General features: G+C 36.0%; 1 long non-coding RNA gene and 1 other non-coding gene across 3 annotated transcripts; one reads left to right on the top strand and one right to left on the bottom strand.

The window, feature by feature from the left end:
* Nucleotides 1-1,679: 1,679 nt before the first annotated feature.
* LOC107854311 lies at nucleotides 1,680-18,722 on the bottom strand. Of its 2 annotated transcripts, none has more exons than XR_001669972.2 (4): nucleotides 18,468-18,722; nucleotides 5,240-5,302; nucleotides 3,952-4,066; nucleotides 1,680-1,832 (listed from the first exon to the last, which is right to left on the bottom strand). It is a non-coding gene; the product is annotated as an uncharacterized LOC107854311 (long non-coding RNA). The 2 variants fall into 2 exon arrangements; XR_007056406.1 differs by lacking the exon at nucleotides 1,680-1,832 and adding an exon at nucleotides 2,062-2,981.
* A 6,711-nt stretch (nucleotides 18,723-25,433) lies between these two features.
* On the top strand, nucleotides 25,434-25,589 carry LOC124899933. The gene has a single exon (XR_007057491.1). It is a non-coding gene; the product is annotated as a U1 spliceosomal RNA (small nuclear RNA).
* The last annotated feature ends 839 nt before the right edge of the window (nucleotides 25,590-26,428 follow it).

Below are 26,428 nucleotides of genomic sequence, written 5' to 3'. Positions count from 1 at the left end.
TGTGACAAGCGTAGATGCTTTTTTGATGAATAAAGCACTTGGGACAAGAATATGCAGCAATCTACTCCAATCTTAATTAATAGTGAAGCTGAAGAAGTAGTTGTAGTACCTAAAATTTTTGAAAGTGCTACTCAAGCAGCGATTGAAATTTCACCATCAGTTTTGAAAGAAATTGATGCAACTGATCAACTTTTTCACTGTACTTATAGAAGGCCTGCAAGGATGATGGATTATAAGGTAACCATAATTGATGTTAATGGAGATGTTTCCTACTTTGCATTGTTTGCAAATTGCAATTCTATGACTTTTGAGAATACTGTCAACGAGGAAAAATGGAGGAAATCTATGGATGATGAGATTGATGCTATTGAAAGAAATGGCACACGAGAGTTATCAGATCTTTCGAAGGGGCAAAAAAATATTGGAGACAAGTGGGTCTATAAGACAAAACTAAAAAAAGATGATAAAATTGGCATGTATAAGACACGATTGGTGGCTAAGGGATACAAACAGGAGCATGGTGTGGATTACACAGAAGTTTTTGCTACAGTTGCAAGGCATGACACTATCAGAATGGTAATTTCCTTAACAACAAAAAATTTGTGGCCTACTTTTTAGTTAGACATCAAATCAACTTTTCTACATGGATACTTAGAGAAAAAGGTGATTATCGAACAACTTTCTAGTTATATTAAAATTGGAGATAAGAATAAGGTATACAAATTGAAAAAGGTTCTTTACGAGCTAAAACAAGTTGTGCGAGCTTAGTATAGTCACATTGAGGCTTACTTTATACAAGTTGGTTTCCTAAAAAGTCCATATGACCACTCTTTTTTTGTAAAATTGGAGAATTGAGAAAAATGCTCATTGTGTGTTTATATGTTGATGATCTTATATTTACCAAGAATGATAGCAACATGTTTTTTTATTCTAAGTGATCTATGATGGATGAATTTGAGATGTCTGATCTTGGTAAGATGTATTATTTTCTTAATTTAGAAGTGTTGTTTTCAATATTTTTGGGTACATAAAAATTGTATTTAGGTACAACAACTTCAACACAAGTTCGAGTATAAAACAAGAACACTTATGAAGTTATACAACACCTTCAACACAAGATCAAAATGACCTTTCAAGGAAGTGTATTTTCAGAATTTTATAGAAAAAATAGATGAAGTAGAAAAGGCCAAGTCCTTCGACTTCACGATGTGTCCTTAAGGAAATAATTCCCCTAAAGTACCCGAGGTTGCAAAATTTTCCTCCCAGGATAAAATGGTCGAACAATCCGACTATAGTGGTACCTCAAACTATCGGATTCTCTTCAAACTCACTCAATGATTAGATAATCACACGGAGTATATTTTCAGAAAACAAGAAGAGCTTTATTGCAGAAAAATTTTTGTACCTAAACCTGTGGATAAATACAGGTTTATATAGCCATCAAGTGCCCCTTCCTAAAGATGGCAATGGTTCATCCGAAAAGTGTATCCTTTGGAAGAGTCACGTCTATTCATTCGAACTATTATGTCATTTTTCAGAACAGACACAACTATCCGAACAGCCACTCCTTTTTCAAAACAATATGTCTTTTTCTCAAAGGTTCTGTCCCTCCATTTTCCATTCACACCAATTAAACCCAACAATCCACCACATGAATGGGGAATGACTATTCTTTGTAAAACTTTCCGAACAAGTATGTGATCATCAAGCAAAGAAAGATTACACCTGGATAAGTAGGTTTCCCTTTGAACTTTTCGTTGTGAACATGCATCGAATGCACTCGGTCAATAGGTAGATTTGATATCTCTGAACCATCGAGTTTTAATGTACACCTATACAACACATGTGACATAATTAGCCTTTTACCGTTTATGATTCTCATGATTTTATTCATTTCAGCCATGAACACGTTCCGATTTCATGAGATCCTAGAGAACATGCCTTTACTAACATTCTCCTTGAAGAGGCTTCAACTTCGCCCTCACATAGGTGATTTCTAGACATTCAATCCTATAGATTAAACTATATGGTCAAATCTGCCAAATTTAGATAATCATTAAAAGATTTTTCACCTTAAGTCTTATCGTTGTTTACTAAACATTATTTACATCATGAGAATGGGTTGGGTATTTTGACAATGTTGAGCCTGTCAGACACAACTTTGTTTGATCTCCTTGAATCTAACTCTTGAGATCTTTAGTCTGCTAGATAGAGTTACCGCTATGTTGACTTGTCCTAGGCTGTAAACTCATTTCCTTGGATGTCCTTTCAACTTCTTCTTTAGATAGGCCTTTTGTAGGTGGATCTGACACATTACCTTTGACTTTACATAGTCAACAATGATAATTCTACTAGAGAGAAGTTCTCTAATGGTGTTATGTCTCCGTCTTATGTGATGAGATTTATTATTGTACATCAGGATCCCTACCCTACCTATTGTTGTATGACTATTATAGTGTATAAATACTGGCGCGAATGGTTTGGTCCAATAAGGAATATCTTTCAAGAAATTTCGGAGTCATTCTGCTTCTTCACCGGCTTTATCTAATGCGATAAATTCTAATTCCATCGTAGAGTGAGCAATTCATGTATGTTTGCTCTCGAGCATTTGCTTATGTCTCTACTGATTGTCATGCCTCAAAACGATAATGATGGAGAAGAACCGTATACACTTACTCTACAAACATTATGACGTATACGAGGTTATAAGATAATAATGAGTAGGATACTCGATAAGCATTGCATATGTACACGAGGGAGTTACATTAACAAAACTATACATTACTAGACGATGTCTATGAAGCCTCTAGTCAGTATGACTAGTGGGTATTAAGACCGTCATGTCCAACCAGAGGCCTGTACCTATAATTAATACTATACTAGGCATAGACTGGCTCTAGAGAGAGTTGGAGCTCACCAAAATATCAGCTGAAACGGTAATAGAGCCTAACGTGGACGTCTACTATCCTAAGGGTCTGAGCCTGTATTAGTAAAACATGGTGGGCCCAAGACGTCAGTATATATACAATATGTACTGGTATGAAAGCAGACAGAAAAATAGCTGAACAAATACAGAAGCTCATATGAGTCAAATGGCCAAGTGAAATATGTATGAGCCAACAAATAACACATGTAAGATATGAACTGATAACTTATGCACCAACCTTATTAGCATATTATACAATATGTAAAGAAAAGCATTCAATTATAGTTTAGAGCCTATACCTTGCCTAGGTGATGGTCTTATCCTATAAATTGTACACATGATCACAAAATAGTCGATCTGAGGCAAGTATAAAGCATATGTTGCTCTCATACTCATTGCTATGATATCATATGTGTAACTGTAATTGCAGTCTGTATGGTATCCAGGTACACCCCGCCCAAGGGCTCACTATGAGGGTCTGCCCGTAGGCCATATATGCCATATGTTGGCTGGAGTTAGGGGAAACCAATATAGAATATTTCAGCTGACTTCAAATACAAATGATGCCACAAAGGCGGGTATGCCCAATGATTGGTTTCACTATAGTGGTCTGGTCTCGACCCTATGCACAGAATCACGTCGAGCGATATGCCAAGCCAAACCTATGTACCCTCCCATCGTTAATGTTTATCAAATAATACCTTAAAGTACTATGACATGTCAGTTACGATATTGATCATCTAGATAGCATATACAAGTACAACTATGCTACTACTATTTACTTTTACTCCTGACGTGTGATATATTTGTATATATTGTGGTCTAAGGGCTTTAGGTAAAGAAACTTAACACAATAAGGGAAAGATAAGTACTTGTAAGCCTGATGGTAGAACGAGGGAGTAATACGTAAGGCTATGTAAAGGTTTTACTCACACAATTTATGAGAACTATATTAACATTAATAGAAAGGAGCACATAACGTAAGGTGGTGCCTTAGCGACGAGGAAAGGTTTAGCTTTACATACCTTAATGCTTTATTAGCTATGATAGTAATTCGAGCCTCAAGTAATTCAACCCGCTACATTGAAGCCTTTATCCTTTCAAACACAAGTTCCTTCTAGCCGCTACACGATTCACTAGCTACAAGGATAACATATAAGTCCGTAAGTAATCCGTAAGAGCATTTAGTAACTTATTCCGATAATCTTCACTTATGCTGAACTTAATTGAATTTCTTATCAAGAATCCAGATTAAATTCGAATTCTTCCAACTTATACAATTCAAGGGTAAAACTACACAATCGATTGAAATTCCCAAAAGCTCCTCTTTAACCAAAATTCTCCATTTCCCCCCTTTTTCTTTCATGAAGCCAATTCACGTAGTAGTGCAAAGATACAAATTAAGCATCTCCAAGATACTTATTTATTGCCAAATTCAAGAAAGGGGTAGAGAATTTACCTTTTAAAATTCAAATCCAACTTTAGGTTATTGAATTCAACCCTCAAGGATTACTTCAAAATTATCGTAAGAATCCTTTCCTCCCTTTCTTCTTCTAGTGAATTCTTGAATACCAAGAGAAGGAGAAGAAGTCGAGTATCAATACCCTATTTGCTGCCTAATGTTTTCTCTTAAGGCTTGGTTTTGATTTCTTAATCGATAATGAAAAGAAAGAAAACAAAAGGGGGTAACCTTACTTTCAGTTTCCTGGAAACAGTTTCCAGCGAACAATGGAAATATTTGACCCTTTTGTTTACTACTAATTAGGGAAATTGTTTAAAAAGGGTGCCCCCCCACAACTGCACACTTATATTACATACAAATACTAAGTATATAAATATTCCATTCCGTTTTCTTTTCTTTCGTACCGCAACTACCTTTATTAGCCAAAGCTCTACTTAATTTAAGTTGTTAATTCAAAATTTTTTCCTCTAGATGCTACAATCTCTCCCACTTAGGATCATTCTTCCTCGAATGATGCTTTTACCTTAATTTTCATCCCATAACTATCCAACACATTCTTAAGATCATTTAATCAACTTTGGTTCTCACGTAACCCGTCATAAGGCCTTAAATTTGACTAACTCCCTAAATTTTCAAAAATTTTGCCAAAGTCTCCTTTGTAAATAGGACTATCAGGTACCTGTCAGCCAGCCAGGATACATCCAAATGCACTTCACAGAGCATCACAATACATATAATATTCAACAAATAACACACGAGGCTCCGCTTGGCCTTAAACTCAAGAAATAGTACACGAGGCTCCTCTTGGCCTTACACATAATTAAAAAGTCATAACCAACCATGTAACTTACCTTATACTCTGCATCATGTTGTTTCCATGTAAATCTCAAGGCTCACAGGCAAAAGTCATGTACCTAAACATATCAGGTAAGAATCAGATATCAACAGAACAAAGTATAGTAGAAACTAACGATCACATAAAGGGACAGGTAGTTTAAGAACCTCTGGGTAGTTTTTGAACAAATATGGGTATTTATTTTTCATATCCTCTTCTACTTCCCAAGTGGCTTCTTCTATGTTCTGGTTTCTCCACAACACCTTTACTGAAGCTATGTCTCTAGATCTTAACTTCCTGACCTGCCGATCTAATATGTCCATGGGGACTTTCTCGAATGATAAGTCTCCATCAAGTTCAATACTCTCTATAGGGATAACGCGAGATGGTTCTCTTAAGTATTTATGTAGTATAGACACATGAAAGACAGGATGCATTGCAGCTAACTCTGGAGGTAATTCTAGCTCATAGGCTACCTGCCAATTTTGTGAATAACTCTATAGGGCCCAATATACCTGGGACTCAACTTACCCTTCTTACCATATCGCATAATGCCTTTCATAGGCGACACCTTCAAGAATACGAAGTCATTAATTTGAAATTCTAAATTTCTACGTCGCATATCTGCAAACGACTTTTGCCTACTCTGGGCAATCTTCAACCGTTCTCGTATCAGTTTAACTTTTTTGATAGCTTAATGGACTAGATTCGAGCCCAATACGTGTGTCTCGCCTATTTCAAACCAACCAATAGGTGATCTACATCGTCTCCCATAAAAAGCTTTGAATGGAGCCATGCCAATGCTAGAGTGATAACTATTATTATAAGCAAATTTTATTAAAGGCAAATGGTCATCCCAATTACCTTTAAAATCTAGCACGCACGCTATCAACATATCTTCTTGCGTCTGAATGGTGCGCTAGCTTAGCCGTCTGTCTGCGGATGAAATGTGGTGCTAAGGTTCACCTGAGTACCCAAGCTCTTATGGAATGGTCTCCAAAACTGAGCTTTAAATGGGGAACCTCTATCTGAAATAATGGACATTAGGGTCCGTATAGGCGGACAGTTTCTTTTACATAAATCTTGGCATAATCTTCAGTTGTGCTGGTAGATTTAATAGGAAGAAAATGTGCTGATTTCGTCAATCGATCAACTACTACCCAAATAAAGTCATGCTTTCGATAAGAAAAAGGTAAGCCTACAACGAAGTCCATATAAATAACATCCCACTTCTACACAGGAATACTAAAGGTTTGAGCTAGGCCACCAGGTCTTTAATGTTCCGCTTTCACTTGCTGGCAATTAGAGCATTGTGCCACATATTCTGCTATATCTTTTTTCATGTCAGTCCACCAGTAGATCTCTTTAAGATCATGACACATTTTTGTAGAGCCGAGATGAATTAAATAACGAGAGCAATGTGCCTCCTCCATAATCTGTTGTCGCAACCCATCTACATCAGGCATACATAATCTACCTCAACACCTCAAGGTGCCATCACCTGCTAGTTCAAATATCGTGATTCGATATTGTCGAATTCCCTCTTTGTATTAGAATAATAAGGGGTCATCATACTGCCTCTGCTTAACTGGTGCCATGAGCGATGACTCGGCTGAATTAAGTACAACACCACCACCATCGTCAGAATCCACAAGGCAAACGCCAAGATTGGCCAATTTGTGAATATCTCTCACTACTTCCCATTGAATAGGTGGCAGGTGTGCTAGACTACCCATGGACAGTTGACTAAGAGCATCAGCTACAATGTTACCTTTACCGGGATGATAGAGAATATTGACATCATAATCCTTCAGTAACTCTAGCCATCTCATTTTTCTTAATCTCATTTTTCTTAAGTTCAACTCTTTCTGCTTGAATAGTTATTGAAGACTTTTATAATCAGTATAGATATCAACATGCACTCCATATAAATAATGGCGCCATATTTTAAGCGTGAATACCACAACTGCAAGCTCTAGGTCATGAGTGGGATAATGTTGTTCATGCTTTTTTAATTATCGAGATGCATACACTATAACTCTTTCATGCTGTATTAGGATGCAACCCAAACCAATACCTAAAGCATCACAGTACACCACATATCCTTCGGTGCCCTCTAGTAAGGCTAATACCGATGTAGTAGTCAATCTATGTTTCAACTCTTGAAAACTCCTTTCACAAGCATCAGACCACCGATACTTAACTGTTTTCTGCGTCAACTTGGTTAATGGGGCAGAAATAGAGGACAATACCTCTACGAATCTCCTATAATAATCGGCTAGCCTTAAGAAACTATGCATCTCAATAGGAGTGGCTGGTCGAGACCAATTCTTCACAACTTCTATCTTATGAAAATCTACTCTAATGCTTTCTCGAGATACTACATGACCAAGAAAGGCTACCGAGGTCAACCAAAATTCACACTTAGAGAACTTAGCATACAACTGGTGCTCTCTCAATGTCTGCAATACTGACCTCAAATGATCTGCATGCTCAACTTCGCTATGTGAATATATCAAAATATCATCTATAAATACAATCACGTACATATCAAGAAAAGGTTTGAAAATTCTGTTCATCATATCCATAAAGGCTGCAGGAGCATTCGTTAGTCCAAATGACATGACAAGAAACTTAAAGTGCCCATATCTTATACGAAAAGCAGTTTTGGGAATATCTACTTCACGAATTCTTAGCTAGTGATAACCGAACCTCAAATCGATCTTCGAAAAGCATCCAGCTCCCTGTAATTGATCGAATAAGTCATTTATTCGGAGGAGAGGGTACTTATTCTTTATTGTTACTTTGTTCAGCTGCCTGTAATCTATACACATTCACAACATGTCGTCTTTCTTGTGTACAAAAAACACTGGCACACCCCAAGGTGATATACTGGGCTGAATGAAACCTTTGTCAAGTAAGTCCTTTAACTCCTTCAATTCTGCAGGTGCCATTCTGTAAAGTGGAATTGATATCGGCTAGGTGTCGGGATCCACATCAATACCAAAATCAATTTCTCTAATAAGAGGTAATCCAGGAAGTTCATCAGGAAACACATCTGAGTACTCGTTTACCACTGGTATGGATCCTAAAGTTGGTGCCTGTTTTTCAGCCTCAATGTCTTTCACTTGGACTAGGTGATACAAACACCCTTTTGTAATGAGCTTTCATGACTTAAGAAATGAAATAAACCTTCCTCTAGGTATCATAGAATCACCCTTCCACTCTAAGATTGGCTCTCTAGGGAAGTGAAAATGAGCCATCTTGGCTCGACAATCAACTGTAGTATAACAGGAGGATAACCAATCCATGCCCATAATAACATCAAAATTGACCATTTTAAGTTCAATCAGATTAGCCAATGTACACAACCACCTACTGTCACAACACAATCATAATAGACCCGTGTACCTACAATAGCTTCTCCTACTGGAGTCGATACCACAAATGGTTTGCGTAACAACTCCGGTTCTATTCCAAACTTCTTAGCAACAAATGGAGTAACATATGATAAGGTGGATCCTGGGTCTATCAAGGCATAAACAATATGTTAAAAGGCAGCTAAGGTACCTATTACCACATCTGGAGATGCATCAGAATCTTGCCAACCAGCTAGTGCATATATATGGTTCAGGCCTGTGCTCAAACCGGGCCATATGCCTCTACTAGATCCTCTATCTGTTGATACCTGAGGACTGCGAGAAGAAAAAGGCACTGATGAAGATGAAGCTGATACAAACCCTGTAGGCTGTGATCGATCCCCTCTACCTTTACCTCTGAGCTGTGCATAATCACGTACCATATGACCCTCTATACCACACCAGTAACACGCATTTGAACCACGCCAACACTCTTCTCTATGAGGTCGGCCACACTGCCTGCATGTAGGACAAAGTGGTAACCCTCGACTAACAGCCCTCTGAGGTCGTAAGTCTGGAGCTCTAAAAGTCCGATTCTGCTCATACCTGTGCCTCAAGAACTGAGTTAGAGCATTAGATGTGGAGTGCACAGCTAATTGGGTTTTCCTAGGTTGGCCTCTACTAATGGTAGCTCCATTGCTTCCCTGATACTGGCTGGCCGTCCTAGCCCTCTTACTCTACTCTCTTTCGCTATCTGCCTCATTATTACGTTGATCTTTCTCTATCTGTTGAACATATTCCATGATCCTTACTATATCCAAATATTTATTCATAGCAGCAACAGAAAAAAAAGTCCTTCAAGGGACCCACAAGGCCATTCACAAAGTGATGAACCCATTTCGCTTGTGTGTTAACCACTTCTGGAGCATATTTGGACAACTGTGTAAACTGCATACAATATTTCTTGAAACTAAGATTACCCTACTTTAAAGATAGAAATTCATCCACTTTCACCTCTCAGAGCTCTAATGGTAAGAAATGATCCATAAAGGCTTCTGAAAATTCTGCCCAGACGACTGGAAGAGCTTCCTGACCCCTCGAGACAACCCATGTCTCATACCAATCAACAGCAATATCTTTCAGTCAATGGGTGGTCAATTCAACTGTATCTGTATCCGAGACCCGCATCACCTTACAAATTCTATGAGTCTCATCAATGAACTGTTGAGGGTCCTCTGCAAGCTTAAAACCTATGAATTCTGGTGGATTCATACGGAGAAAATCTTTGATCCTAGATTCAGCTATCGTTCCCAGAGTAGCAACTCCCTGAGTAGCAACATGTACGTCCACACTCTGTCTTTGGACTTAAGCGATGACCAACTGTGTAAGCAGCTGTATCGCTCCCTTTATATCTGGGTCTAAGGCACCTGGTGGTAGGATAAAAACTACCGTTGGTACCACTGGTGGTGTAGAAACCCTTGTAGGTCCTTCCGTTCCAGGCATTTAAGAACCTGGAAGCATAGAACCCAACAAACTTTCTAGAGTCCTATTCAGATCCACCAATATGGGATATGGCCCGATAGTGGTTGCCTCCTGAGTAGCGCTTGTAGCAGCCTGCTGGGCCGCTTTATCCTTTTCTATAGCAGACATGGTCTGTATAACAAATAAGCAGAATAGGAGTCAGAAGTAACTTTCTATAACTTAACTCTATTGCACGATTTTTATTACATATGAAGGTCAAATTCCTAAATGTCCATGCAATCCCTTAATTATAAATGTGGCGCGCAACACATCGATAACTAAGGCCCTACTTGATACGGCTTCATAGACTCCATGGGACACCTGAACCTAGGCGCTTTGATACCAAGCTTGTCACGCCTCAAAACGATAATGACGGACAAGAACCGTATACACTTACTCTACAAACATTATGACGTATACGAGGTTATAAGATAATAACGAGTAGGATACTCGATAAGCATTGCATATGTACACGAGGGAGTTACATTAACAAAACTATACAATACTAGACGATGTCTATGAAGCCTCTAGTCAGTTTAACACACTATACTACAAATGACTAGTTGGTATTAAGACCGTCATGCCCAACTAGAGACCTGTACCTATAATTAATACTATACTAGGCATAGACTGGCTCTAGAGAGAGTTGGAGCTCACCAAAATATCAGCTGAAACGGTAATAGAGCCTAACGTGGACGTCTACTATCCTGAGGGTCTGAGACTGTATTAGTAAAACATGGTGGGCCCGAGATGTCAGTACATATATATGTACTGGTATGAAAGCAGACAGAAAAATAGCTAAACAAATACAGAAGCTCATATGAGTCAAATGGCCAAGTGAAAAACATATGAGCTAACAAATAACACATGTACGATATGAACTGATAACTTATGCACCAACCTTATTAGAATCTTATACAATATTTAAAAAAAAGAATTCAATTATAATTTAAGGCTATACCTTGCCTAGGTGATGCTCTTATCCTATAAGTTGTACACATGATCAAAAGATGGCCTTCCGAAGGCTATCTGAGGCAAGTATAAAGCATGTGTTACTCTCATACTCATTTCTATGATATCATATGTGTAACTATAATTGCAGTCTGTATGGTATCCAGGTATGCCCCACCCAGGGGCTCACTATGAGGGTCTGCCCGTAGACCATATATGTCATATATTGGCTCGACTCAGGAAAAACCAATACAGATGTTCCAGCTGACTTCAAATACAAATGATGTCACAAAAGCGGGTACACCTAATGATTGGACTCACTATAGTGGTCTGTTCACGACCCTGTGCACAGAATCACATTGAGCGATATTCCAAGCCAAACCTATGTTCCCTCCCGTCGTTAATGTTTATCAAATAATGCCTTGAAGGCCTATGACATGTCAGTTATGATATTGATCATCTAGATAGCATATACAAGTACAACTATGCTACTATTATATACTTTTACTCCTGACGTGTGATATATGTGTATATATTGTGGTCTAAGGGCTTCAGGTAGAGAAACTTAACACAAAGAGGGAAAGATAAGTACTTGTAAGCCTGATGGTAGAACGAGGGAGTAATACGTAAGGCTATGTAAAGGTTTTACTCACACAATTTATGAGAACTATATTAACATTAATAGAAAGGAACACATGACGTAAGGTGGTGCCTTAGCGGCGAGGGAAGGTTTAGCTTTACATACCTTAATGCTTTATTAGCTACGATATTAATTCACGCCTCAAGTAATTCAACCCACTACATTGAAGCCTTTATCCTTTCAAACACTAGTTTCTTTTAGTCGCTACGTGATTCACTAGCTACAAGGATAACATATATGCTCGTAAGTAATCCGTAGGAGCATTTAGAAACTTATTCCGATAATCTTCACTATGCTGAAATTAATTGAATTTCTTATCAAGAATTCAGAGTAAATTCTAATTCTTCTGACTTATACAATTCAAGGGTAAAACTACACAATCGATTTAAATTCCCAAAAGCTCCTCTTTAACCAAAATTCTCCATTTCCCCCCATTTTCTTTCTTGAACCCAATTCAAGTAGTAGTGTAAAAATATAAATTAAACATCTCCAAGATACTTATTTAGAGAATTTACCTGTAAAATTCAACTCGAACTTTAGGTTATTGAAGTCAGCCCTCAAGGATTACTTCAAAATTATCGTAAGAATCCTTTCCACCCTTTCTTCTTCTAGTGAATTCTTGAATACCAAGAGAAGGAAAAGAAGTCGAGTATCAATACCCCAGCTGATGCCTAATGTTTTCTCTTAAGGCTTGGTTTTGATTTCTTAATTGATAATGAAAAGAAAGAAAACAAAAGGGGGGTAACCTTACTTTCAGTTTCCTAGAAATAGTTTCCAGTGAACAAGGGAAATATTTGACCCTTTTGTTTACTTCTAATTAGGGAAATTATTTAAAAAGGGTGACCCCCCACAACTGCACACTTATATTACATACAAATACTAAGTATATAAATATTCCATTCCGTTTGCTTTTCTTTCGTACCGCAACTACCTTTATAAGCCAAAGTTCTACTTAATTTAAGTTGTTAATTCAAATTTTTTTCCTCGAGATGCTACACTAATGATCAACATATCATCCACATATAATCAAATAATAACTTGGTGATTTGGACTGTCTTTAATGTAGCGCACTTATCACATTCATTTATCTTGAACCCATTTGCCAACATGGTTTGGTCAAACTTCGCATGCCATTGTTTGGGTGTTTTTTTTAGTCCATACAACGACTTTACAAGTTGACCCACCTTATTTTCATTTCTTGGAACGACAAAACCCTCGAATTGTTCCATATAGATTTCTTCCTCCAATTCTCTGTTTAGGAATGTTGTTTTTACATCCATTTGATGGATTTCAAGACCATATATCGCTGCCAAGGCAATTAACATTTGAATTGATGTTATCTTTATTACTTGCGAGTATGTATCTAAGTAATCAAGGCCTTCTTTCTATTTGATGCCTTTTACTGCAAGTTTTTCCTTGTATTTGTCAATAGTACCATCCGCTTTTATTTTCCTTTTGAAGATCCATTTAGAACCTAAAGGTTTATTTCCCGGAGGAAGATCAACCAACTCACATGTATGGTTGCTCAAGATTGAATCAATCTCACTATTGACTGCCTCTTTCCAAAAGGATGAGTCTGACGATGACATCACTTCTTTAAAAGTTCGAGGCTCATTTTCTAAGATAAATGTTACAAAATCTAAGCCAAACGAAGTTGACATTCTTTGGCGTGTACTACGTCTTGGATTTTCATCATTATGTACATTATCACTTGATTCATCTTGAGGTCGTTTAGATCCTCTACTAGATTGTTCATGTCTAGTTTTATACGGATAAATATTTTCAAAGAATTCAGTATTATCTGATTCAATTATCGTATTTTCATTAATATCCGGATGTTTAGATTTATGAATCAAAAACCGACATGCTTTGCTACTTTTAGCATATCCTATGAACACGTAGTCCACTGTCTTAGGTCTTATTTTTATCCTTTTTGGCATAGGTACTTGGACCTTCGCTAGACAATCCCGTACTTTGAAATATTTTAAGTTGGGTTTCCTTATTTTCCATTTATCATATGGAATTGATTGTGTCTTAAATGGGGAACTCTATTAAGTATACGATTGACTGTGATGATAGCCTCCCCCCACAAGTTTTGCGATAAACCTGAACTTATAAGGCATTCATTTTTTCCTTCAAAGTTTGATTTTTTCTTTCTGCAATTCCATTAGATTGAGGTGAATACAGGGTCGTAGTTTGATGGACAATTCTATTCTCTACACATATTTCAGCGAAGGGAGATTCATATTCTCCGCCCCTATCACTTCTTATAGTCTTGATCTTTTTCTCTAACTGATTTTCAACTTTAGTTATGTATTTCCTAAACACATCTATTGCTTCATCCGTACTATTTAGCAAATAGACATAACAATAATTAGTGCAATCGTCAATAAAAGTTATAAAACACTTTTTTCCACCATGTGATGGTATTGACTTTATATCACAAATGTCAGTGTGTATTAAGTCTAAGGGATTGGAATTCCTTTCAATGGACTTATACGGATGCTTAGCATACTTTGATTCCACATATATTTGATACTTTGATTTATTGCACTCAAAGCTTGGAAAAACTTCTAAGTTAATCAGTTTTCGCAAAGTTTTATAATTGACATATCCTAAACGTTTATGCCACAATTCACTAGACTAAAGAAAGTAAGAAGAAACAAAACTTTTATTGATTTCAACAGTCATTACATTCATCTTATATAGGCCCTCCGTGAGATAGTCTTTTTCTACATACACTTCTCCTTTGCTAATTATAACTTTTTCGGAAACAGTTACACATTTGAATCCATTTTTATCTAGAAGTGATACAGAAATTAAGTTCTTTCTTAACTCCGGTACATACAGGACATTGTTGAGTGTCAACACTTTGCCTGAAGTCATTTTCAAGCATATTTTTCCTGTTCCTTCTACTTTTGCTGTAGCGGAGTTAGTCATGTAGATCTGTTCTTCTCCTTGAGCCAGAGCGAACGTTGAAAACAACTCCGTATTAGCACAAACATGGCGGATGGCACCTGAATCCATCCACCACTCGCGAGGATTTCCCACCAAGTTGTATTCAGATAGCATGGCACACAGATCATCTATTTCTTTCTTGGACTCAACCATATTTGCTTGTTCTTTTTTCTTGCCTTTCTTAAGGGCTCGACAATCTGTTGATTTGTGGCCAATCTTGCCACAATTAAAACACTTTTCCTTGAATTTCTTCTTAGGTTGATTGCTTTTATGTCCAGCTTTCTTTCACTTCTTAGAGTTGTTTTGGTCTTCTTCTATAATATTTGCTTCATTCATTGTAGAATTTTCTCTCGACCTTGTTTCCACGGCCTTATTATCTTCTTCAATGCGAAATCTTACTATTATATCTTCGACAACCATCTCTTTATATTTGTGTTTCAAATAGTTCTTGAAGTCCTTCCACATAGGTGGTAGTTTCTCTATTATTGTTGCTACTTGAAATGTTTCATTCACAATCAAACCTACAGTAAAGTTTATGTGAATACTAAGAACATTTTTAAATTGTTCAACAATGGTATTTGTCAAAATCATACCTTCCGCAAGGAGATCTCTTGCAGTTCCTGCACTTGAGAGACAACGGACTTGCTGTCTATCATTTTATATTTCAGGAATCTTGCAATGAAGAACTTTTTAGTTCCTGCATCCTCTGTCTTATACTTTCGTTCCAACACTCCCTACAACTCTTTTGCTATCTTTGTTCCACTATACACATTGTAGAGATCATCTTGGAGACCACTCAAGATGTAGTTCCTACAAAGGAAATTGAGTGTTTCCAAGCCTCCACAATCACAAATCACTCCTGGAGCTTCCTCAAATGTGAACCTTTAAAGACAAAGAGTTATAAGGTAGAAAAACATTTTCTGCTGCCACCTTTTGAAGTCAAAACCCGTAAATTTATCAGGTTTCTCCGCTGGTGCCATAGCTTGCGGAGCATTATTACGACTCATTGTGGAAATACTAGTTGCTACCACAGTCGTTCCAGTGTCATGCACTTGACTAACGTTAGTCATTTTTCCTGTCACAACAAGATAGAACCTTTAGTATATCAAAATACTATTAATAAAGTTGCAGCAACTTTAAACACCTCTTATTTCTAGTTTAACGATGAAGTTTTTATGACTTCTAATCGTCAACCGAGTGATCTTTAACTTGTGATGAAGATTTTATTTCTTCAAACCACTAGTTAAGTTCAAACGGAGTAGAAAGCTTAAAGCTTTAATCTCCAGAAACCAATCAATACAGATTCTGAAGAAAAAAAAACTTTAGTGAAAAGAAAATTTCAAACAAGCAAAAACAAATATTTTTTCCCAAAAATTATTTCCTTAAGATTGTTGTTTTCAATATTTTCGGGTACACAAAATCTGTATTTGGGTACAACAATTTCAACACAAGTTCAAGTATAAAACAAGAACACTTATGAAGTTATACAACACCTTCAACAGAAGATCAAAATGACCTTTCAAGGAAGTGTGTTTTTAGAATTTTATAGAAAAAATAGATGAAGCAAAAAAAGGCCAAGTCCTTCGACTTCACGAAGTGTCCTTAAGGAAATAATTCCCCTCAAGTACCCGAAGTTGCGGAATTTTTCTGCCAGGATAAAATGGCCGAACAATCCGACTGTAGTGGTACCTCAAACGATCGGATTCTCTTCGAACTCACTCAACGATTAGACGATCACACGGAGTATATTTTCAGAAAACAAGAAGAGCTTTATTGCAAAAAAAATTTCGTACCTAAACCTGTGGATAAATGCAGGTTTATATAGCTATCAAGTGCCCCTTCTGAAAGGTGACAATGGTTCATCCAAAAAGGTGTATTCTTTGGAAGAGTCACGTCTGTTTATTCGAAACATTGTGTCATTTTTCTGAACAGACACAACTATCCAAACAGTCACTTCTTTTCCAAAATAATATATTTTTTCCTCAAATGTTATGTCCCTCTATTTTCTATTCACACCAATTGAACCCACCAAGAAGTAGTTCAATCTGATGATGGGATATTTGTTTCCCAAAAGAAATATGTGGGGGAGATTTTGGATCGATTCAAGATGAAGAACTGTAATCCCCTGATACTCCAATTGAGTTTGGCCTGAAGCTAAACAAAGTTGGAAGAGAATATAAGGTAGATGACACATTCTATAGGTAAATTGTATACAGTTTTGATGTATCTTACTGCCACAAGGCCCAACATCATGTAAGTTGTAAGTCTTATAAGCAGGTATATGGAGAGCCCGACGAAAATTCACTTGCTAGCTGCCAAAAGAAACTTTCGCTACTTTCAAGGAACTAAGGATTTTGGTTTGTTCTATAAGAAGGATGAAAAATCTGGTTTGATCGGTTTTTCTGACTGCGATTACCCAAGAGATCAAGATGACAGAAAGAGTACTTCAGGCTATTTTTGTGCTAGGCACGTGGGCTGTTTCATGGTCTTTCAAGAAGCAAAAAACTGCCACTTTATCGACTACTAAAATGGAATTTGTTGTTGCTACTACTTGTGCTTGTCAAGCTTCTGTTTGAGGAGAATTCTTGAAGAACTACAATTCAAACAAGAAAGAGCAACTATAATTTTCTGCGACAACAACTCTACCACTAAGCTACCAAAAAATCTCTGTGTTACACAAAAGAAGAAAGTACATAGGTGTAAAGTATTATTTCCTATGAGATCAAAAATAATGAGGGAACAGTAGAGCTACAGTACTATCGAAGTGAAGATCATTTGGCGAACATTTTCGCTAAACCTTTCAGGTTTCTCCCTTTCCAAAAGTTGAGGAGGTTGATGGGCATCAATACAACAAAAGAGTTCAAGAAGCTAAAGTTAAACCGAAGCTTGAGAGATTTCAGTTTAAGGGAGGGTGTTAGTTTTAAGAATTAAGTTTAGTAAATTAGAGTCCTGTTAGGAAAAAAATGCCTATATGTTGTGTTTGTCCTAGTCGTTAGGAAGTAATTAAAACGTGGGCTGTTATCTAGTTTTTAGGAGGGTAATTCCTGATTTTAGCTTAAATTTTTCTATGTTATTTTGCTTATAAAAGGACTGTAGTCAAAACTTTGTAGTCATTCTGTCAATAAAATTCCTTCACTTATATTGCCTCTCTCTTCTCTATTGCTTTTTAACTAACAAATTTATATATTTCTGGATTTTGTTTTTTCTATCATGAAGGCACTGGTTGAGTAGGAAAGAGATAATGAATTTGAACTATCAATACTTACGAAATTTATTTTTCTTATTTTTGTAAGAAGTTATTTTCTTCTTCTGTTCGAGAAGAAAAAATATTTTTGAAAATAGTTTAACCAACCAAATATGAAAAGTTTGAAAAGTATATTTTTGACAAATCAAAGTGATTCTACTATACATATAAAAGGAAACAGATCAACGTATGACTTGTTGATTACAGTATTCTTGCAGAATTTATTATAAAATTATGTTTCCACATAAGCAGGGAACCAAAATATCACCAACAATTACATATTACGTAACACTGCAGATTATACATTAGTTTTTCCTAAATTACTCAAAATACTGATGGAATAAAGTGATATTCTAATTATATTAAGATGGAGAAAAGAAAACTAACTAAGAGATGCCCAATATATATCGTAGCAACATTAACCTTCAAATTACCAACTTTTAAAGAACAATGCATAGGAAAGTATTGCTGCTGAGGTTATTATCAAAAACAAGTAAACCGGCTGAGTTTTGTGGCAACTTTATCATATAGAATACACATGTCAAATTGAAATTAAACTTCATACAATTACCTCCAAACTGCAGTAGCGAGAAAAATACCGCTTGTTCACCGTCAGTGAAATTGACCTTTGATGGGAATCTGGAACAAAGTCACGGTTCAGTGAAATTGACCTTCAATACTGCTTGTTCACCGTCACTGTTACCACTCCACCGCTTCAATACTGCCATTCACAGTCAACTTTTGAGACAGAACACAGAGAGAAGAGGGAACGCAGTGAGACCTAGCTTAGAGAGATAGAGACGGCTGAGAGAGAAAATTGGGAAAGCTCATATGTTTAGTTATATATTTTATATAAATTATTTGATAATTATATGTAACTTTACTTCAGTTGGATAGAAATTTAATGTATTTAATTATTTAATATTTTTGACTACATCGATCGATCGGTTATATAATTAATATATTTAATTATTTATTATTTGCGATTACATCAATCGGCTAGATAAAATTATATATTTAAATTAATTATTTATAAAAATTTTGACTACAATAGTTGGAAACATTTTTATTATATTTAATTATTTACTATTTTTTACTACATCAGTCAGTTATACATTTTATATAATTTAATTATATATTTAAATTATTTAATAGTTTCGACTATAGTAGTCTGGTACATTTAATATATATATTTTTTAATGTATTTAGTAATATATTTATTTAATTGTTATAATTTTCGACTACAGTGGTCAAAAATATAATTAATAATATATTTAATTAATTATTCATTTTCTATATAAGGGTATGATTATATATTTAGTCATATATTTATTTAGTTATTAGTATGTTCGACTACAGTGGTCGGAAATATATATTTAATAATTTATTTAAATAATTATTTAATTTTCGTATTAGAGTCTGATTATATTTTAGTAATATATTTATTTAATTATTTATATTTCTGACTACAATATTCAAAAATAAATATTTATTAATTTATTTAAATAATTATTTAATTTTTATATAAGGGCTTGATTATATATTTAGTAATATATTTATTTAATTATTTTTATTTTCGACTATAGACATCGGAGTATATATTTTCCAGAATTTAGCGCCAAATATTCTGACCGTTGTAGTTATAAATAGTATCGAGAAAATATTTTGTAAAAAATAAAAAAGTAAGTTTTTCGACTGAAATAGTTGAAAATTTACAAGTACTTTTTTTTAGTCGGAAAATAGCGAATTTCTTATAGTGTATACCATATTGATACACTTTTATACTATATTGATACACTTTTAAAAAAAAAAGAGAAAGGAAATTCTATGCAAACTCATGCAGTCCCTATACCCAATTGGAAATTCTATGCAAGCACATGCAATCCCTATACCCAATTGATACTCTTTTATATCACATTAATACACTTTTATACTACATTGATACACTTGCAGTGTCCATATACTCAATTGATACTCTCTTATATTAGATTGATACTTTTTAGAATGCATGTTGAAACTGTATAGAGTCGTATAAATATGTATCTAAATTATAATTGTAGTTAAAAATTATATAGAATGTGTATAAAAATGCTATAATTATTATATAGAATATGTATATATAGAGAGAGAGAAACTGTATCATTATTATATATATAAATATATATATTTTTAACAATTGTGTTGTATTTATATATATAATAATGATACAGTTTATGAAACACTACTATACGATTCACTAATCACAATAGTGAAAAAAGAAAAATGAATATCAGCACAATATATATTTATCCACATATGTTGAATGTGCGTACAAAGGGGGTGAGTTACTGTGGAAAATGTGACCAACAAGAGATGAAACTAGTTTATGAAATACCCTGGGTTTTGGTCCTTGAAAATTTCCTCGGTTTTGAACCTTCTGATCTTCATACGACTTACACCCTAACTCATATGGTGTGGGTATGGGTCTAGGACCCTAGTCGTATATTGGTCAGTGTGATATTTGCCAAGCTTTGTTCTTGGTACAAGAAGACATCATAAGAGTTATATGTACATGATACGAGAGTAGGGTCCAAACCGTATGTTATCCAGTGTCTAGCCTAGATGTTTTTATTTAGGGTATGACTTGAAGGGTACTAGTCGTATGGTGATGGTATGAGTTAGGTGAGGGAGTCGTATGTTGGACAGAATATGGTATCCAACTTTATGATCAAGGTACGAGTGGAAGGTACCACTCGTATGATGTGGGTACGAGTGGAGTGGTCCAACCGACCCCTTCTGCGAGTCTTCTACAACTTTTAAGATGCTAGCATTTTGGACATTCCCACCCTAAGCCCTTAAGACCCCACATCTTATAACCCTAATTAGTCATCCTTTGCACACTTTAGAATATTAAAAACATTCTCTAAACTCTCTCTAACAACCCCTAAAGAAGATTGGGCTACGGTTTCTTCAAGGTGGTTATCTAAAGGCCTAAAGAACAAAATATCTCCGTGAATCTTTGTAACTCAGTGTAAGACCCCGCAAAATCTTGCGTTTAAATTCAGCTTGTTTAGCTCCTTGAAGCTCTTTAAAAGATCAAACACTTAGAAAATTTTTATAAGTATTCAACACTTAGTCTCATTTTAAGCCTCTGAACTTCGGGGAATCATTTGACTACCTTTCTGACATCCGTTTTTAAATTTTCAAGTTGTGTTACAATGGGGCAAGGTCGTAGTACATCCCGCGTAAGTTTCAAAATTTTTCGGATAGCATAAGGCCATGTTTGGGTGTGCAACCCAGTAGATAAAGGCGCTTGAAGGGCGCCGCCTAGCTTCTCCCATGTACAAGGAAGGCGCCGCCCAGGTTGGCCAAGGCTCCAAGCAAGGCGCCGTCTTGGTCCTCCCATGGGACTAGAAAGGCGCCGCCCAGGCTGTAGCCTTGGGCCAAAAATTTCAGCTTTCATTTTCCGCGTTTACAAGGGCAATTTGGTCAATTTTTCCACCCTATATAAGCCTAATAACACGAGATTTGGCCATAATTCAGCAACTTATACTCAATTTCTCTCAAAAACTCCCAAGAACAAGCCCTAGGGTTATCATAGAAGGTTCAATTCCAAGGGAATTCACCGTCAATTTCCAAGAATCTCTCCATCAATCTTCGTAGAATCACAGGCTAAGGTATGCATAGTGTTTATTCATGGAATCCTTTCATCCATGAAGCCCAAGAACCCTCTTTTAAATTCTATATCATGATATTTATGTGGTGAATGGATTTTGTTCATGTTGTTGATGTTGAATGATTCTCAAGTTGGAATCTTTATGTGTTTTTATGAATCTATGATATCATATTAGTTGGAAACATATAAATTTGGTTTTTCATGATGAATAATTTGATGATTATACCTATGCCTAAGTTGTGCATGTAAGGTGTTTGATAAAATGCCTAAAAGACTAGAAATCATGTATTATAGTAAATTGTGACCTAAATGACAAATGCATGTTACACCCTTATGAAAACAATAACTTCTATGATATTGTTATGCATTATGATTTTTGATGGAATATTCATGAAACTAGATTGATGGACTTATGGCATGTTGTTATATGCATTTCCTTCTATGTATAAGACTTTGAGAACCATGTGTAGTATAAAATCCCCCAACTTATGTTATTATGAATTATGAATATTGGTCATGTGTTCAAGAAGAGTTAAGTCATGTGGTGTAAGTTTCTTTCTATAGAGTCCTGGGGGTACTTGTACCTGAAAAATATAGTTGTATGCCTAGAGCCAGTGTCATGTTTTTACGATATCCTCAGTCAAGCCATGATCCATAGAACTCAGTCATCCATGTGGCTCAGGAAAGCTCAGTAACCCAGAAATCTCAGAAATCTCAGTAATTCCAGTAGTTCAGTAATCTTAGTGGTCTCAGTACTCAACAATCTCAAAAACTTCAGTATTCTCAGCAATCTTAGTAACGTCAGTACTCTCATTCAGACCTCAGATCTCCGTAGTATTCCATCGATCAACGGAACTCAGTAAACTCAGTTCAGCTCAGCTAAACCATACCATCAATATCAGTTCAGTTCAGTTAATCAGTCCAGTTAATCATTTTAGTGTCTATTCAGTTGGGAGTAGGATTCAGCATCGAGTGAACCTAGGGATGAGGATAGACACTTTCATCCAGTAGAGGGTGTGATCCTTACTAACAATCCTTGTGTTCCAGAACTACGTAGCCAGCATAGGTTGAGATACACCCTACGCGTTTAAGGACAATATACATCTCATTTGGGTTAGCTACCAGGAGGGGTTGACGGAAGAGCTCCCTATTAGGGAGGGTATACTCACAACTTATCTTTACCTGTGATACGGTATTGACATCCTTTCAGCTAGGTTTATAGGTTAGACCCCATTAGTTCAGTTCTGGGGCATGTCAGTTAGATGACTACCTCCTACGGTCTCAATTTTAGTCTCAGTCTCAGTCTCAGTAATAGAACTCAGATAATTCATCATAATATAGACTGTTAGATACAGTCAACTCAGATACAGTATGGAACTCAGTTAGTTCCATCAGATTTAGGACTGTCAGATATAGTCACTCATGTTACCATTATTCAACTTCAGGACTGTCAGATACAGTCAACCAGACTAGTTCTTTATAATCAGAACTATCAAAAATAGTTATTCATGTATCAGTAATATAGTTTCAGTCCTTCAGTATTCAACAATATAGTATTAGCTTCTCACTTATCAGTGCTCAGATATCAGGATCAGCAAACTTAGTTATTCAGTACCCAGTATTCATAAAATCAGATGTCAGTGAATCCATGTTATCAGTAGACTCAGTAGTTAGAACCTAGTATTCAGTCTTATCACGATCTCAATTTTAGTTACGTATTCATGCATGTATTCTCATGTTCGTATCATTCAGTTAGTTTGTATTGTTCATGCATGTGAACCCTTTGCATTCAGCCTAGCTCACTTGCATACCAATATATTTCCACGTACTGACGAATTTGCGCTATGGTGTTTTATTTTACACCATAGGTTTAGGAACACGAGAACCAGAGCATCAGTAGTATTCCAAATTTCAGCAGACAAAGTTAGCAGTGAGTCTTCATCATTCGAGGATGATATTATTTGATTATTCTATTCTTTCAGTACTTATTTATCTCAGTAGATGGAGTTAGTTGGGGACATGTCTTATCAACTCCTTATTCAGAAAGTTTAGAGGCTTTCAGACTATAGTATGTTAGACAGTTACTTTAGTTTTGTTTTGGTGTTAATTGTACCATTTTTCAGACATTATTTTATCAGATGTTTATTTAGTTTTGAACCTTATATCCTTTCAGTACATGTTTTCACATCTATATGGTATATTATGCAGTGTACTGGTATAGATATCAGTGATGGATTGGCTTATGGTCCTTCGAGGTTATGAGCACCGTGTAACATTTCGGGTACCAGATTTGGGGCATTACACTCAGGCATATTACTCCTCCCTCATTGTTAGTTCAACTAAAATCATGTTTTAATGAATGATTTTCATGGTAATTTGTGGTATTGATTTGGTTTTAACATCTATGTTGGGGGTTTTGGTTGTTCTTGGTTGGATAATGTTTTTCCATATTTTTCTTATGGTTTTCATGTTATAACGGTGGTTTGAACATGTGGATACATAGGAATGGTCAGTTGATGCTTGGTTTTGGTTTTGGAAACTATATGCCCTCAATATATTTGATAAAATTTCAAGGAGAATGATTTTGCCACATAATTTGACTTTTATTGAAATCTTTGCATTGCATAATATGGTAATGGAACTTAAATTGGTTTGGTTGATTTTAAATGGCTTGAAAAGGCCTTGGTGTCCATGGCTTTGGTTTAATTGGAAATCTTATGGGATACATGAGAATCGCCTAAGTGTTGGCTAATAACATTGCTTGCAAGCTATAGTCGATATGATGATACCACTTCATAATGCATTGATACATGACTTTTGGAATTGGTGGTTTAATTGTGTGCTAAATGTTTTAATTGGGCGATAATAGTGGTTGTGATAGTTAACCGTGAAGGTGTGAGTCCGATGGACAGGTACTAGAAACTCATATTTGCCGACATGAGAGTTGGTCTTGGCGACCATATGCTTGTAAGGTACACGGGAATCCCCCAAGTTTAAACTTGTATATATGTATCATGGATGGTGAAGGGTATACAAGATTTCTGGCCCCTATGATATCTCCGGTTCATGTGACTACACACACAGGGGCTTGTCCAGGGGTAACACTGGATCCATATAACCCGTGGGTGGATTATGACGGTAAAGCTACACAACTCAGGTTAAAGATTTTTAATGCATGCAAAACCCAGCTCCCTTTCCCAGCATGATATATCTATACATATATGTATGTATGTATGTGATTGCATATGATTATTTACTTGAGTATGAATAATGGCATTATTTTAGCTTTACTCCTGAGTATATTCTAGCGTTCTCCCGCTAACCCATCTTCGGGCATTGTATCCCCACGTGATGCAGGAACCGACCATACTATCACACCTACTGCTTAGTGACTTGGTGATTCAGGGATAACTTGAGTCAAACTGAAGTGGTGAGCTTCCATTCTTCGAAAGGCCCATTTCATGTTATTGTTTATCTTATGCTTTTACCATGCTCTTGACATTTATTTTTCGCTATGGTCGAGGGCATTCTTAGACACTATGTAGAGGCTTTGTATGGTCAGTTGTAGACTTGGGTATATTATGGTTTGATTTGGTTTAGACAGTATGACTTGGTTGGGTTGGTCTCGTTTCTAGACTTATCCCAAAGTCATTGAAATTTTAATACTCTATCTTGCTATATGTTTGAAATTCATCCGACACGGGGTGTATATTGGTTAGTTATATTGGGTATAGAGAGTGGTCTTCGATCTTGGCCGGACTTAAGATGCCCGACACGACGAGGCCCTGGTTTGGGTCATGTCAATTTAGTCCCACATCAGCAAATTTAGAAGAGGGAGACTGAAGAAGGAAGTATAATAATGGGCCAAGTAATTAGGGCAACATAGTTACCTGGACGGGTTCAATGGGTGATCATGAAGGCCCATGGCCTAGGTTGCTGACTTCCATTACACTTTGGAAGGGTGTTTGTCTAAGGTCGGTACCAAGTGGTTGAGTTTATGTCATAATTAGTGGGGGCCTGCATTCGTGGACACTACTAACTCTAGTATCTTTTGCAAGCTTACATCATAATTTATGACAGTGGGGGCATGACGGTGCTCTTGAAGCCCAATATCATTTTATAGTGAAAGTAAAAACATCTGCTTAGAAGGCCATTGACTTTAGGTTTTCTCTTTCATAAGCTAAAACATCTACTATAACATAGCTATAACATAGCTAATTATGTGATTATATCTTGTAAGTATTACATTATTTCAGAATCGTAGAACTTAATGATTTTTAGATTCAATTCTAATAACATTAAGCCAGTCAATAAATATACCCAAATAATAGGTCATAGTTTTTTTCTTGACTAGAATGAAGTGAAAACACTTAATTTTGTATCTTCAGAAAATTAGTTTTTCTCCCTTTTCTTTTCTGCATACGTTCTTTTCAGAATAGTGTATAGATGGAGTTATGCTATTCTATTTAAAGACAGAGAGAGGACCAAGAGTTTATTAATTGATTAATTTCACTTTACATCAAAGTGGGGAAGTGAAAACCTTATCTGAAATGACTTCTCTACAACCAATAGAATTTTAGCAATTATATTATCATTATTATTTATTAAACCAAACATATAATAAAATTCAAGTCATATGTGGGACAAAACCTTACATTCTCTCACTTGTCACACGTCACCTTTTTCACTTAATGGTTCAATAAATATATCATTCATTACATGCACAATGAAGATGCTTATTGGAAACAACATTCATTTTTATTGGAATACATCAATCAATATGAGACATAGCAGTTATAGATTCATTTATTCGATGTAGTCCCTTCTATGTACTATAATATTAGTTTATTATCCAACATAACTTTTATAAAATACAA

The sequence above is a fragment of the Capsicum annuum genome, chromosome 6 (genome assembly GCF_002878395.1).
Source record: "Capsicum annuum cultivar UCD-10X-F1 chromosome 6, UCD10Xv1.1, whole genome shotgun sequence".
In the NCBI taxonomy this organism is placed as follows: domain Eukaryota; kingdom Viridiplantae; phylum Streptophyta; class Magnoliopsida; order Solanales; family Solanaceae; genus Capsicum; species Capsicum annuum.
This window is presented reverse-complemented; position numbering and strand designations above follow the sequence as displayed.